The following is a 12,557-nucleotide window of genomic DNA, read 5'->3' as shown; positions in this document are numbered from 1 at the left end:
TGACCTTGCCATCGTCGCAGGCAAGATATAGAACAACAGCCAAAGAAATTCTTATCAAAGTAACAAGAAAATAAGTCTCAACATAGATATTAAATAGTTCACACTGCGCTAAATTTAATTCGTCATTAATAGATAAAAATAGTACCGGCGCATAATAAATATACCTAGTCTATTTACGGTAGCGGTTTATCATGTATCGATGGCGAAATCACTTTCGTTCCAGAATGATCAAGTGTTCATTAACATTATTGTGAAATTAAAGCTTTTGCTGAAATTACCAAACCGCAACTGTAAAAATGACCACTATGCAATGTAGAGAACTGAAAAGGATAATGGTGTGCCCGTTTCTTCTGGCATACCTAAGTAACTTTGTTTTACTGTTTTGTAGCGGTATAATCCACGCGTATTTATGTGACAGTTGGTGTCTAATTCTATAACAGGTTAAAATTTCGCGGCAGACCGGTGTTTGGTGTTAAAGATTCTGTATGCCGAAAAAAATCAATCTTGCTCTTATATTACTATGGTGTAAACTTAATTTAATCTAACCCAAAGACTTTACTTTTCGAGTTATTTTTGGATTATTGTTGCACCGCTTAATAACGGAAAATTGTCGTGTACTGTATGTCCGCCTCCCGGAGAGTTTTAGTCCTTTGTGATTATTTATTGACGCCATTTTGTTTGTTTGATGACCGTAGGCTAGTGGATTTGAAAGTAAAGAACGTTTGAGGCGTCAATGAAGAAAAGTGAGTTCCATGCATAAACAATTTTCAGATTTGCTGTATTAGCGCTAAGATAAAGGCGTGATTTCAAATTACATTCGCCTTATGAAACAAAATGAGTTACGGGAATTTACATTGTGATTTTTTTCGACGAAGCAAAATTTGTTGTGATGAAAACACATTTAACTCGTTTGTTTATTTCTTGATGTCACACGCCCACAAACTATCATGTGTACAACTTGTGTAATTTGAGGGCCTACCGTGCGTCTTAGCATGCAAGTATTTATTTATGTGTTTGCCGGTTATACCTTTCTCGGTCATTGATTATCTGAGTAGACGAAGTTGGTGTACAGCTTTTTGTTGTTAATGGTTCAATTCATTGTAGTCGTCTTAAGAAGCTGCGATCGGAACTGTAGCAGATTGTTCACAACGTATGACAGCAAGCTGCGCCCGTGAATCGTGTTGTGTCGATACATGAACAGCGTCGTACACAAGAGAGAGTAACTTCGTTTATTGACGCCTATTGTAAAGTGTCTGTAAGTCGTCGTGCATTTATTGCCCAATTTATTTACTCAATTGTACTGCTGTATATTAGGCCCGCTTTGTCTGTTGCCTGTGTTGAATCCACTCTGAGATTTTGGCATAAACTTGATCAGTTTCATCGGTAATATGCAGAAGGGGGTCAGTTCTAAGCAAAAACCATGTTGTCAACTGCCCGCTACTGCCAGTGGTTTGAGAGCAACCATACTTGGAAAATCCGTCAGTCTTACCGTGTAATACACGGAAGGGAATTATTCATGTCGATATTCTATTGACGAATGACTTGGACTGATACGGAAGATGTAGGTCTACTTTAAAATAAAATTTTAGACATTACATTGAAAATAGTAGGCTCACTTTTTTATGTCTGTTAACGACATTTTATTGAAAAGAATGTGGCCTAATTGTTGTCTAGTCCAGTTATACTCAATGACTTTTGAATATCAGAATTCCTTATATCTGAAAGGTGAAACTTCTCTTTCCCAGTGATCACTGTCAGCAAATATTTTGGTTCTACAAGTAGGCTTATGTGTAACTGTTTAAGATGAACAGGCGTTCTTGTGTATTGGGTTCTTTTCATGAGATCAGTGCACGACAAACGTGAATTGAGTTTCAGTGGGTGCAGAATTGAGTTAGGATTACTACTTCCCGCCTCCATTCCCCCCCCCCCCTCCCCCCACCCCCTTCATCTTCTGTGAAAATAAAAATGCTAAAACAAGTTCTCTCTTCTTTTAGAATATCTCACAAACTATGTTAATTGCTGATTTGAGTGACTAAAAATTGTACAACTTATGTCCTCTTCCAGAATATCATGGTTTACTGATTGGATATGCAGTAGAAGACATGTAATGTAACCTTCATCACAAAGATGCACCTCTGCCATGACAACCTCCTCAGTCACCTCTGTACAGAGGCTCTCCGTTAGTTCATTTTATTACAGAAGGTGATTTAAAGCAAGCTTTCATTCATCTGGCTATTATATTCCTCACAAGTCACCTTGTTGAGGATACTGCACGTGTTGAAATACCATTCCTTGGAAGACACAACATACAGATTCATTATGTATTTTTTAGATAGTGTTTTACATGTGTCTTCCCATGGACCATTCCTGTACCACCTCATGGAATGTTGGGCGATTGTTTAACCAGAAGATATTGTAACAGTATCAGTGAAGAACAAATTGGTGCATTTGTGTTGTTTTACTCTCTCCCCCATTAACCTAAAATAATTGTATTTGCTGTTTGTTGTAATAAGGTGGGTGGTAAGTTACTGTAGTTAGTTACGTGCACTATATATCAATTTGCATAATAAATCCTAATGATGTGGAATGAGTCATTTTACATTCAAATTGCGAAATAATTTTTACATGTGATTACATGATTAAAATTGCCAAGTTCTTTTTGTGTTGGTTTTTTTTTTTTTTTTTTTTTCCCAAAAGAAGAAAAGGTTTACAGATATGAATTACTAATTCCTACGCACCACTTTTTACTCATTACAATAGTAGAAATCATTCTACAGGATAGATGATGTTATCAAGGAGAAGTTCTGTTTGTTTTCAAAATTTACTGTTGAGACATTTTTTCTGTAACATTGTGCCCCTTTTTCAAGCTAAAAACAATCTTTAACGTGGAGTACTGCTTGCCATTTTTCCTTCTGATATTGTAATTATGTACATCATTGCTCCTTTTAAACTGTAATGGAATATTTATTACAGACTTCACAAGGGAATAAATATACTGTGAAGCAGCAGTCAGAATGCCGAACTCCTTAAACAGATGTCTACAAGACAATATTGATTAAGAACCACATATTATTCTTACAGCAAAATTTTGAGCAATGAAGAATTTCTTTCTTAAAGATGAATTACCTCAAAACGTCAACTTACTTATTTGTCTTCCCCCAAGATTTGCAATGATTCCAAGTGCAAATGTGACTCAACTAAGTCGTTTTAGGAGTTGCAAAATGTGCTTTTTCCAGATTAAATTGTCTGTGATATGGAAACCTAAGAATTTTGAAGTTTTTACTGTATTTGTTATTTCCTCACCATGTATTAAACTTATCAATGGTGTGGTACTCCTAGATTTGTAGAACTGAATATGGTTCTGTCGTTTTTTTTTTTTTTTTTTTCTTTTTTTTTTAATTGACATTGAGAGCGTATGCAGAAAAATCAGTCAACAAAATTTTTTGAGAACCTGTTTACCATTTCTTTTGTTTCTGTATGTTTTCTTGGATTGATTACGAAACTAGTGTCATCTGCATAAAGAACATATACGAGGAGTAATAGTGGACATAAGATTGAACCATGGGGAGCTCTGTATTTGATTTCTTCTCAGTCAGAAGTATTTCCCTGGATTATATTGATGGGATTACTAAGTACAGCTTTCTGCATTCTTTTGTTCAGATTCCAGTCAAATGGCTTAGTAAGTCACAGAAAATATCGCCCAGTGTGATTTTATTATATAATGCCTGAAAAATTTGGTGAGTTTACATGTGAATGGCATTCTCAGTAGAGCAAATCTACTGAATCCAAACTGATTTGCTGAGAATATTATTGTGGCCCAGGTGAGAAACTATTCTAGAATACATCACATTCTCAAAAATTTTGGAAAATGATGTCAGCAGTGAAACAGGTCAGTAGTTATTGTCGTCTCTCCTATCACATTTTTAAAATAGGGGTCTGATGACTGCATATTTCAGTCTCTCTGGAAAAATGCCTTGAGTTAGTTATGATTTCAGGTAAGCTGATTGTATGGGAACAAATATTTAGTGCTCTTTGAGAGAAAGTATAATTTTCTTAATTTCAGAAGGAGAAGTTGGTGATGTATTCATAAGACTGAATTGTATGAGAGTTTTTCAACACACTAAGCAGTGATTTGTCTCTCGAACTGTTTGTCGCCAGGGTTGCAAGCTCTAGAAATCAGGGAATTTCAATTGTGTCAAAGAAATTTGGAAAAAAAGCAACACTGGAAAAATCTAATTTTTGTCCCAGTAGATGGAATGGTTTGTTTACTGAGATGTCATGCATCGTCGCTTGCTGGGTGCAGCGGAGTATGTATGCTACTTCCCTATTCCCTCATTATCCTTACTACTTCTCCCCTTCCTACCAATCCCCTCAGCTTGCAGCCAGTGCTGACACCATTTTCTGGTGTCCTACCGACAAGAGGCGAGGAGCAGTTTGTTTGAATCTGATTCTCGGAGATTGTTGACACAGCGGCTGGAGATGGTGGTCATGTGTGCATGAGGTGTGTCTGAGTGATTGTGTGAATGTGTGTGCGCTCTTGTTTTCTGACAAAGGCTATGGCCAAAAATTAAATTGTGATGTCTTTTCTATGTGCCTGTCTGTGGCTCAGCGATCATCTTTACGGTCAGTTGCTACCTACCCTCATTTGTATTGATTCTCAGAGTATTTGCACAAGTCTGTTGAATGGATTGATCACTTTGGTCTCATTTCATCAACATGGTGTCTGTGACACATGAATAGCTGGCCACATGAATGGATTTCCGCGACTGGCCCAAACCGCAGACTTTTTTAGTGGGTATCTCTAATGAATCGGACCTGCCGATCTGAAACCCATCGTTTCCCACTAATGTGCAGGCCCTGACAATCGGATCTCGTATCTGCGATCTGCTGGCAGGCCGGGTCTGCTTGTGTGTGGCATAATGCAGCGGATTTTCGTGGTTTATCTGTGGACCCAGAATAGAGGCGCTGCTTGGCAGGCCAGAGCCCACGGGCATTGGGTTTCAGGAATTGTGACTTTCTCACCACAAGTACGTTGTACAGTGTGGCATTTTACAGACATTTTATTTAGTGTAACACTTTTTGGCACTTTGAAAATAGTTTATGTATTACAAAATATGGACGATAAGGAGAAGAAATTGTGGCAGTCGCTGTGGTTTGTATGCTGTGTACTCATATAATTCTCAAATGAAAAATCATACAATACCCTGTAAAATAATACATATAACACAGTCGGTAAACCGAGCGAGGTGGTGCAGTGGTTAGACACTGGACTCGCATTCGAGAGGACAACGGTTCAATCCCGCGTCCGGCCATCCTGATTTAGGTTTTCCGTGATTTCCCTAAATCGCTCCAGGCAAATTCCGGGATGGTTCCTTTCAAAGGGCACGGCCGACTTTCTTCCCCGTCCTTCCCTAATCCGATGAGACCGATAACCTCGCTGTCTGGTCTCCTTCCCCAAACCAACCAACCAACCACAGTTGGTAATAACCAACAATAACAAACATAGTAGAGCCAACATTTTATTGGCAGTCACCTATAGTGTTGGTTTACACAACTCTTCACTGCCTTGTATACTTCTTTCAAGAGGCTTATTTTTATCTGAGATTATTTCTGAAATTGGTGAATGTATTTTAAATCTGTCTTGTGACTCCAAAGAAATGCATATTTGTGTCATCTTATGTGTCTTGTTTTATTGAAATAAAATAACAACAGTGGTCTTAATGAAACACACATACCATTTGGTTCATTACAAAGATGTTGATGTTGGTACTTAAAGATTTTTGCTTACATGGGGGGGAAATACAGAAGTCCTTACTTTCTTTATGTCTTTACTTACGGTACCCTTAAAATCTCAAAATTTGTCATGGAAAAATGGTAAAACTTGTCTGGAAATCAGGGAAATATCAGGAAATTTCACTTGGGGGAACTTGTGACACTCTGTTCCCGATACTTTGTACTTCGTTTAAGAAATGATTATTAAATATATTTGCTACCTGTGACTCATCATTTATATCCCTTCCATTCAGTTCAATAGTGACGTCATCCTTTCTGTGGCTGGTTGCCGTGCCTCTCATATCACTATACCCCATATGCCCTTAATTCGGTTATTAGAATTACTGATTTCTGACATTATGTGAATGTTCCTTGATTTTCTAATAACCTTTCTTAGTAATTTTGAGTTGTTTTTGCAGTGTGCAACTACTACAGGATTTCTCCTTGTTCATGCCTACGTTACCCATTTTATAAGATACTTTAGTCCTAGTGCTCGATGATTTTTTACACGGGTGTTTAATGTACCTTCTGATTAGGTTATGTGGAAAGCTATTTTCAAATACTGATATGAATGTATCATGGAATAGATTAAATTTTATGTTCGCATTTGGTTCAATATCAATTTCATCCCTTGTAAAATATTCTTAAAAACATTTTTCCTGGAGACATTAATTATTCTAACTTATTTCCATTGAGGAGTAGCCATACTTTGAGACAACTGTTATTTATCCTGACTGTGCATCATGATCAGAGGGTGCATTTGCTACTGGGAAGACAGTTAATTTTTTCCTTTGAGTGTCATCAAAAGAAACATTTTTGAAAGAAGCCACTGTAACAGAAGACCCCCCCCCCCACAATAATCCACAGAAAAGTAAGGTTGGCTTATTCCTCCAAAATATAAGAGGATTGAGACATAAGGTAGAAGAGCTTCTTGCCTGCTTGCAAAATTTAGAGGAAAAGATAGACATCCTGTGTCTGTCTGAGCAACACATAACCACAGGGTTAGATAAGTCACATATAAAAGATTACAGTCTAGCAGCTTACTCATGTAGAACTAACATGGGAAACGGATGAGTTATTGCATATATTAAGACAGAACACAAATTTGAAAGTATTGACACAAGTAGATTTTGTAGTGACCAGCACATAGAAGTGTGTGATTGTGAATTAATGCTGAAAAACAGTTCACTTTTAATTGTAACAATATATAGATCCCCACTGGGAAAATTTGAATTATTTATGAGGAACCTGGATTCTTTACTGTGTTGTCTGTCAGACATCAGCAAGCGGTTAAGAGTCTGTGGTGACTTCAGTGTGGATTTTCTAAAGGATTCTGATAGGAAAAATGATTTGAAAATCTTATTTGAATCCTACAATTTGCTCTCGGTAGTTAACTTTCCGACACGGGTGGATAAAGAAAGTAGGTCCCCAATTGATAATATTTTCTTTGATGAGGCACAAAGCAAGAAAATAACTGTGTACCCAGTAACAGATGCTCTCTCTGATCATGATTAACAGTTAGTCAGGACAAATGACATAGTCCCCTACAGTGTGAATACACCTCAGTGGAAGTCAGTCAGAATAATGAATGACTACAGGACAAAAGTTTTTAAGAGTAGCTTACAAGAAACAACCTGAGATGAAATTTATAAAGAACCAAATGCCAATATATAAAATTTAATCTATTCCAAGATAGATCCATATCAGTATTTGACATAAGCAAATCAGAAGGGACATTAAACAGTCATGTAAAAAACCATGGTATCACTAAGGGGATTAAAGTATTTTGGGAAAGGGAAATGTATCTTTTGGCAAGAACACGTAGAGACCCTGCAGTAGCTGCACAGTACAAATACTACTCAAAATTACTAAGAAAAGTTGTTAAAAAATCAAGAAACATGCACATAAAGTTAGAAATCAGTGCATCTGATAACAGAGATAAGGCAATATGGAACATAGTGAAGCAAGAGACAGGACAACCAACCACAGAAGAGGATAACGTTACTATTGAATTGAATGGAAGGGTTATAAATGACAAGACACAGGTAGCAAATGTATTTTATAATCATTTCTGCCATGAACCATGGACCTTGCCGTTGGTGGGGAGGCTTGCGTGCCTCAGCGATACAGATGGCCGTACTGTAGGTGCAACCACAACGGAGGGGTATCTGTTGAGAGGCCAGACAAACATGTGGTTCCTGAAGAGGGGCAGCAGCCTTTTCAGTAGTAGCAGGGGCAACAGTCTGGATGATTGACTGATCTGGCCTTGTAACATTAACCAAAACGGCCTTGCTGTGCTGGTACTGCGAACGGCTGAAAGCAAGGGGAAACTACAGCCGTAATTTTTCCCGAGGACATGCAGCTCTACTGTATGATTAAATGATGATGGCGTCCTCTTGGGTAAAATAGTCCCCCATTCGGATCTCCGGGCGGGGACTACTCAAGAGGACGTCGTTATCAGGAGAAAGAAAACTGGCGTTCTACGGATCGGAGCGTGGAATGTCAGATCACTTAATCGGGCAGGTAGGTTAGAAAATTTAAAAAGGGAGATGGATAGGTTAAAGTTAGATATAGTGGGAATTAGTGAAGTTCGGTGGCAGGAGGAACAAGACTTTTGGTCAGGTGATTACAGGGTTATAAATACAAAATCAAATAGGGGTAATGCAGGAGTAGGTTTAATAATGAATAAAAAAATAGGAGTGCGGGTTAGCTACTACAAACAGCATAGTGAACGCATTATTGTGGCCAAGATAGACACAAAGCCCATGCCTACTACAGTAGTACAAGTTTATATGCCAACTAGCTCTGCAGATGATGAAGAAATAGATGAAATGTATGACGAGATAAAAGAAATTATTCAGGTAGTGAAGGGAGACGAAAATTTAATAGTGATGGGTGACTGGAATTCGTCAGTAGGAAAAGGGAGAGAAGGAAACATAGTAGGTGAATATGGATTGGGGGGAAGGAATGAAAGAGGAAGCCGCCTTGTAGAATTTTGCACAGAGCATAACTTAATCATAGCTAACACTTGGTTCAAGAATCATGAAAGGAGGCTGTATACATGGAAGAAGCCTGGAGATACTGACAGGTTTCAGATAGATTATATAATGGTAAGACAGAGATTTAGGAGCCAGGTTTTAAATTGTAAGACATTTCCTGGGGCAGATGTAGATTCTGACCACAATCTATTGGTTATGAACTGCAGATTGAAACTGAAGAAACTGCAAAAGGTGGGAATTTAAGGAGATGGGACCTGGATAAACTGAAAGAACCAGAGGTTGTAGAGAGTTTCAGGGAGAGCATTAGGGAACAATTGACAGGAATGGGGGAAAGAAATACAGTAGAAGAAGAATGGGTAGCTCTGAGGGATGAAGTAGTGAAGGCAGCAGACGATCAAGTAGGTAAAAAGACGCGGGCTAATAGAAATCCTTGGGTAACAGAAGAAATATTGAATTTAATTGATGAAAGGAGAAAATATAAAAATGCAGTAAATGAAGCAGGCAAAAAGGAATACAAACGTCTCAAAAATGAAATCGACAGGACGTGCAAAATGGCTAAGCAGGGATGGCTAGAGGACAAATGTTAGGATGTAGAGGCTTGTCTCACTAGGGGTAAGATAGATACTGCCTACAGGAAAATTAAAGAGACCTTTGGAGAGAAGAGAACCACTTGTATGAATATCAAGAGCTCAGATGGCAACCCAGTTCTAAGCAAAGAAGGGAAGGCAGAAAGGTGGAAGGAGTATATAGAGGGTTTATACAAGGGCGATGTACTTGAGGACAATATTATGGAAATGGAAGAGGATGTAGATGAAGATGAAATGGGAGATAAGATACTGCGTGAAGAGTTTGACAGAGCACTGAAAGACCTGAGTCAAAACAAGGCCCCGGGAGTAGACAACATTCCATTAGAACTACTGATGGCCTCAGGGGAGCCAGTCATGACAAAACTCTACCATCTGGTGAGCACGATGTATGAGACAGGCGAAATACCCTCAGACTTTAAGAAGAATATAACAATTCCAATCCCAAAGAAAGCAGGTGTTGACAGATGTGAAAGTTACCGAACTATCAGTTTAATAAGTCACAGCTGCAAAATACTAACGCGAATTCTTTACAGACGAATGGAAAAACTGGTAGAAGCCGACCTCGGGGAAGATCAGATTGGATTCCGTAGAAATGTTGGAACACATGAGGCAATACTGACCTTACGACTTATCTTGGAAGAAAGATTAAGAAAAGGCAAACCTACGTTTCTAGCATTTGTAGACTTAGAGAAAGCTTTTGACAATGTTGACTGGAATACTCTCTTTCAAATTCTGAAGGTGGCAGGGGTAAAATACAGGGAGCGAAAGGCTATTTACAATTTGTACAGAAACCAGATGGCAGTTATAAGAGTCGAGGGACATGAAAGGGAAGCAGTAGTTGGGAAGGGAGTAAGACAGGGTTGTAGCCTCTCCCCGATGTTATTCAATCTGTATATTGAGCAAGCAGTAAAGGAAACAAAAGAAAAATTCGGAGTAGGTATTAAAATTCATGGAGAAGAAGTAAAAACTTTGAGGTTCGCCGATGACATTGTAATTCTGTCAGAGACAGCAAAGGACTTCGAAGAGCAGTTGAACGGAATGGACAGTGTCTTGAAAGGAGGATATAAGATGAACATCAACAAAAGCAAAACGAGGATAATGGAATGTAGTCAAATTAAGTCGGGTGATGCTGAGGGAATTAGATTAGGAAATGAGACACTTAAAGTAGTAAAGGAGTTTTGCTATTTGGGGAGTAAAATAACCGATGATGGTCGAAGTAGAGAGGATATAAAATGTAGACTGGCAATGGCAAGGACAGCGTTTCTCAAGAAGAGAAATTTGTTAACATCGAATATAGATTTAGGTGTCAGGAAGTCGTTTCTGAAAGTATTTGAATGGAGTGTAGCCATGTATGGAAGTGAGACATGGACGATAACTAGTTTGGACAAGAAGAGAATAGAAGCTTTCGAAATGTGGTGCTACAGAAGAATGCTGAAGATAAGGTGGGTAGATCACGTAACTAATGAGGAGGTATTGAATAGGATTGGGGAGAAGAGAAGTTTGTGGCACAACTTGACTAGAAGAAGGGATCGGTTGGTAGGACATGTTCTGAGGCATCGAGGGATCACAAATTTAGTATTGGAGGGCAGCGTGGAGGGTAAAAATCGTAGAGGGAGACCAAGAGATCAATACACTAAGCAGATTCAGAAGGATGTAGGTTGCAGTAGGTACTGGGAGATGAAGAAGCTTGCACAGGATAGAGTAGCATGGAGAGCTGCATCAAACCAGTCTCAGGACTGAAGACCACAACAACAACAATCATTTCTTAAACGTAGTGGAAAGCATGGGGACCAACAGTTCAAGAGAAAGATCACAACAATATGTGGAAGAATTAATTCTCATAAAATTACGTCGTGGGAATGTACCACCAACTTCTACTTCTGAAATTAAGAGGGTCATACATTCTCTCAAGAGTAAAAGTTCTTCTAGTTTTGATGGTGTTTCCAATAAAGTGCTAAAGATTTGTTCCCATATAATAAGTCCGGTATTGTCTGAAATATGTATTGCATCACTAATTCAAGGCATTTTTCCAGAGAGACTAAAATATGCCGTTGTTAAACTCCCCTTTAAAGAAAGTGATAAGAGAGACGTCAGTAACTTCCGACTGATTTCACTGCTGACATCATTTTCCAAAATTTTTGAGAAGGTGATGTATTCTAGAATAGTATCTTGCCTTGGCAACAATAAAATCCTCAGCAAATTACAGTTTCGGTTTCAGAAGGGTTGCTCTTCTGTGAATGCCATTTACATGTTCACACATGACATATTGCAAGAGTTAAATAACAAAAGAGCACCAGTAGGTATTTTCTGTGACCTGTCCAAGGCAATTGATTGTGTGAATCATAAGATACTCCTAGGTAAATTGAAATTTTATGGGATTGATGGTATAGCCAACCAATGGATCATGTCATATCTAACCAAAAGAATGCAGAAAGTTGTACTGAGTAGAAATTCAACCAACGAAATCCAGAGACATAATTCTATCTGGAGAGAAATCATGTATGGGGTTCCCCAAGGCTCAATCTTAGGTCCACTACTGTTCTCATATATGCAAAGGAACTACCGTCTAATGTACAACAAGCAGAATTAGTTCCTTTTGCAGATGACGCCAGTATTGTAATCACTCACAGTATACACACAGAAATGGAAAAAATTGTGAACGAAATTCTCAAAAGTATCCTTAACTGGTTTTCTGCGGATGGTGTCACCCTGAATTTCACAAAGACACATCATTTTCAGTTCTGCACTTATAGGGGTACTGCACCAGTGATAAGTGTAACACATAATGATGAAGTAATACATAGGATGGAAACTTCAAAATTCTTAGCCGTCCATATTGATGAGAATTTAAATTGGGAAAAAAAACACAATTTGGAACTCATAAAGCAACTTAGTTCAGCCACATTTGCACTTAGAATCATAGCAAATTTTGGGGAGAGAGAAATCAGTAAATTGACATATTTTGATTATTTTCATTCAGTAATGTTCTGGGGTAACTCATCTTTGAGAAAGGTCTTCATTGCCCAAAAACTTGCTGTAAGAATAATATGTGGTGCTCACTTGTGATCATCTTGTAGACATCTGTTTAAGGAGTTGAGCATTCTAACTACTGCTTCACAGTATAGTTATTCCCTCATGAAGTTTGTTCTAAATAATCCACTACAGTTCAGAAGGAACAGTGAGGTACATAATTACAATA

At 38.2% G+C, this 12,557-nt stretch overlaps 1 protein-coding gene across 1 annotated transcript in view; it reads left to right on the top strand.

Annotated features, from left to right (window-relative positions):
* The first annotated feature begins 437 nt into the window (after positions 1 to 437).
* The window catches only part of LOC126162801 (broad-complex core protein isoforms 1/2/3/4/5-like), a 538,471-nt gene continuing 526,351 nt past the window's right edge, over positions 438 to 12,557 (top strand). The window contains exon 1 of the mRNA XM_049919529.1: positions 438 to 743. The gene's annotated coding sequence lies outside the window, so the exon portion shown is untranslated. The remainder of the gene's footprint in view (positions 744 to 12,557) is intronic.

This window comes from Schistocerca cancellata, chromosome 2 (assembly GCF_023864275.1).
Source record: "Schistocerca cancellata isolate TAMUIC-IGC-003103 chromosome 2, iqSchCanc2.1, whole genome shotgun sequence".
Classification (NCBI taxonomy): Eukaryota; Metazoa; Arthropoda; class Insecta; order Orthoptera; family Acrididae; genus Schistocerca; species Schistocerca cancellata.
Note: the sequence above shows the minus strand (reverse complement) of the source record. Positions and strands in the feature narration are given on the sequence as shown.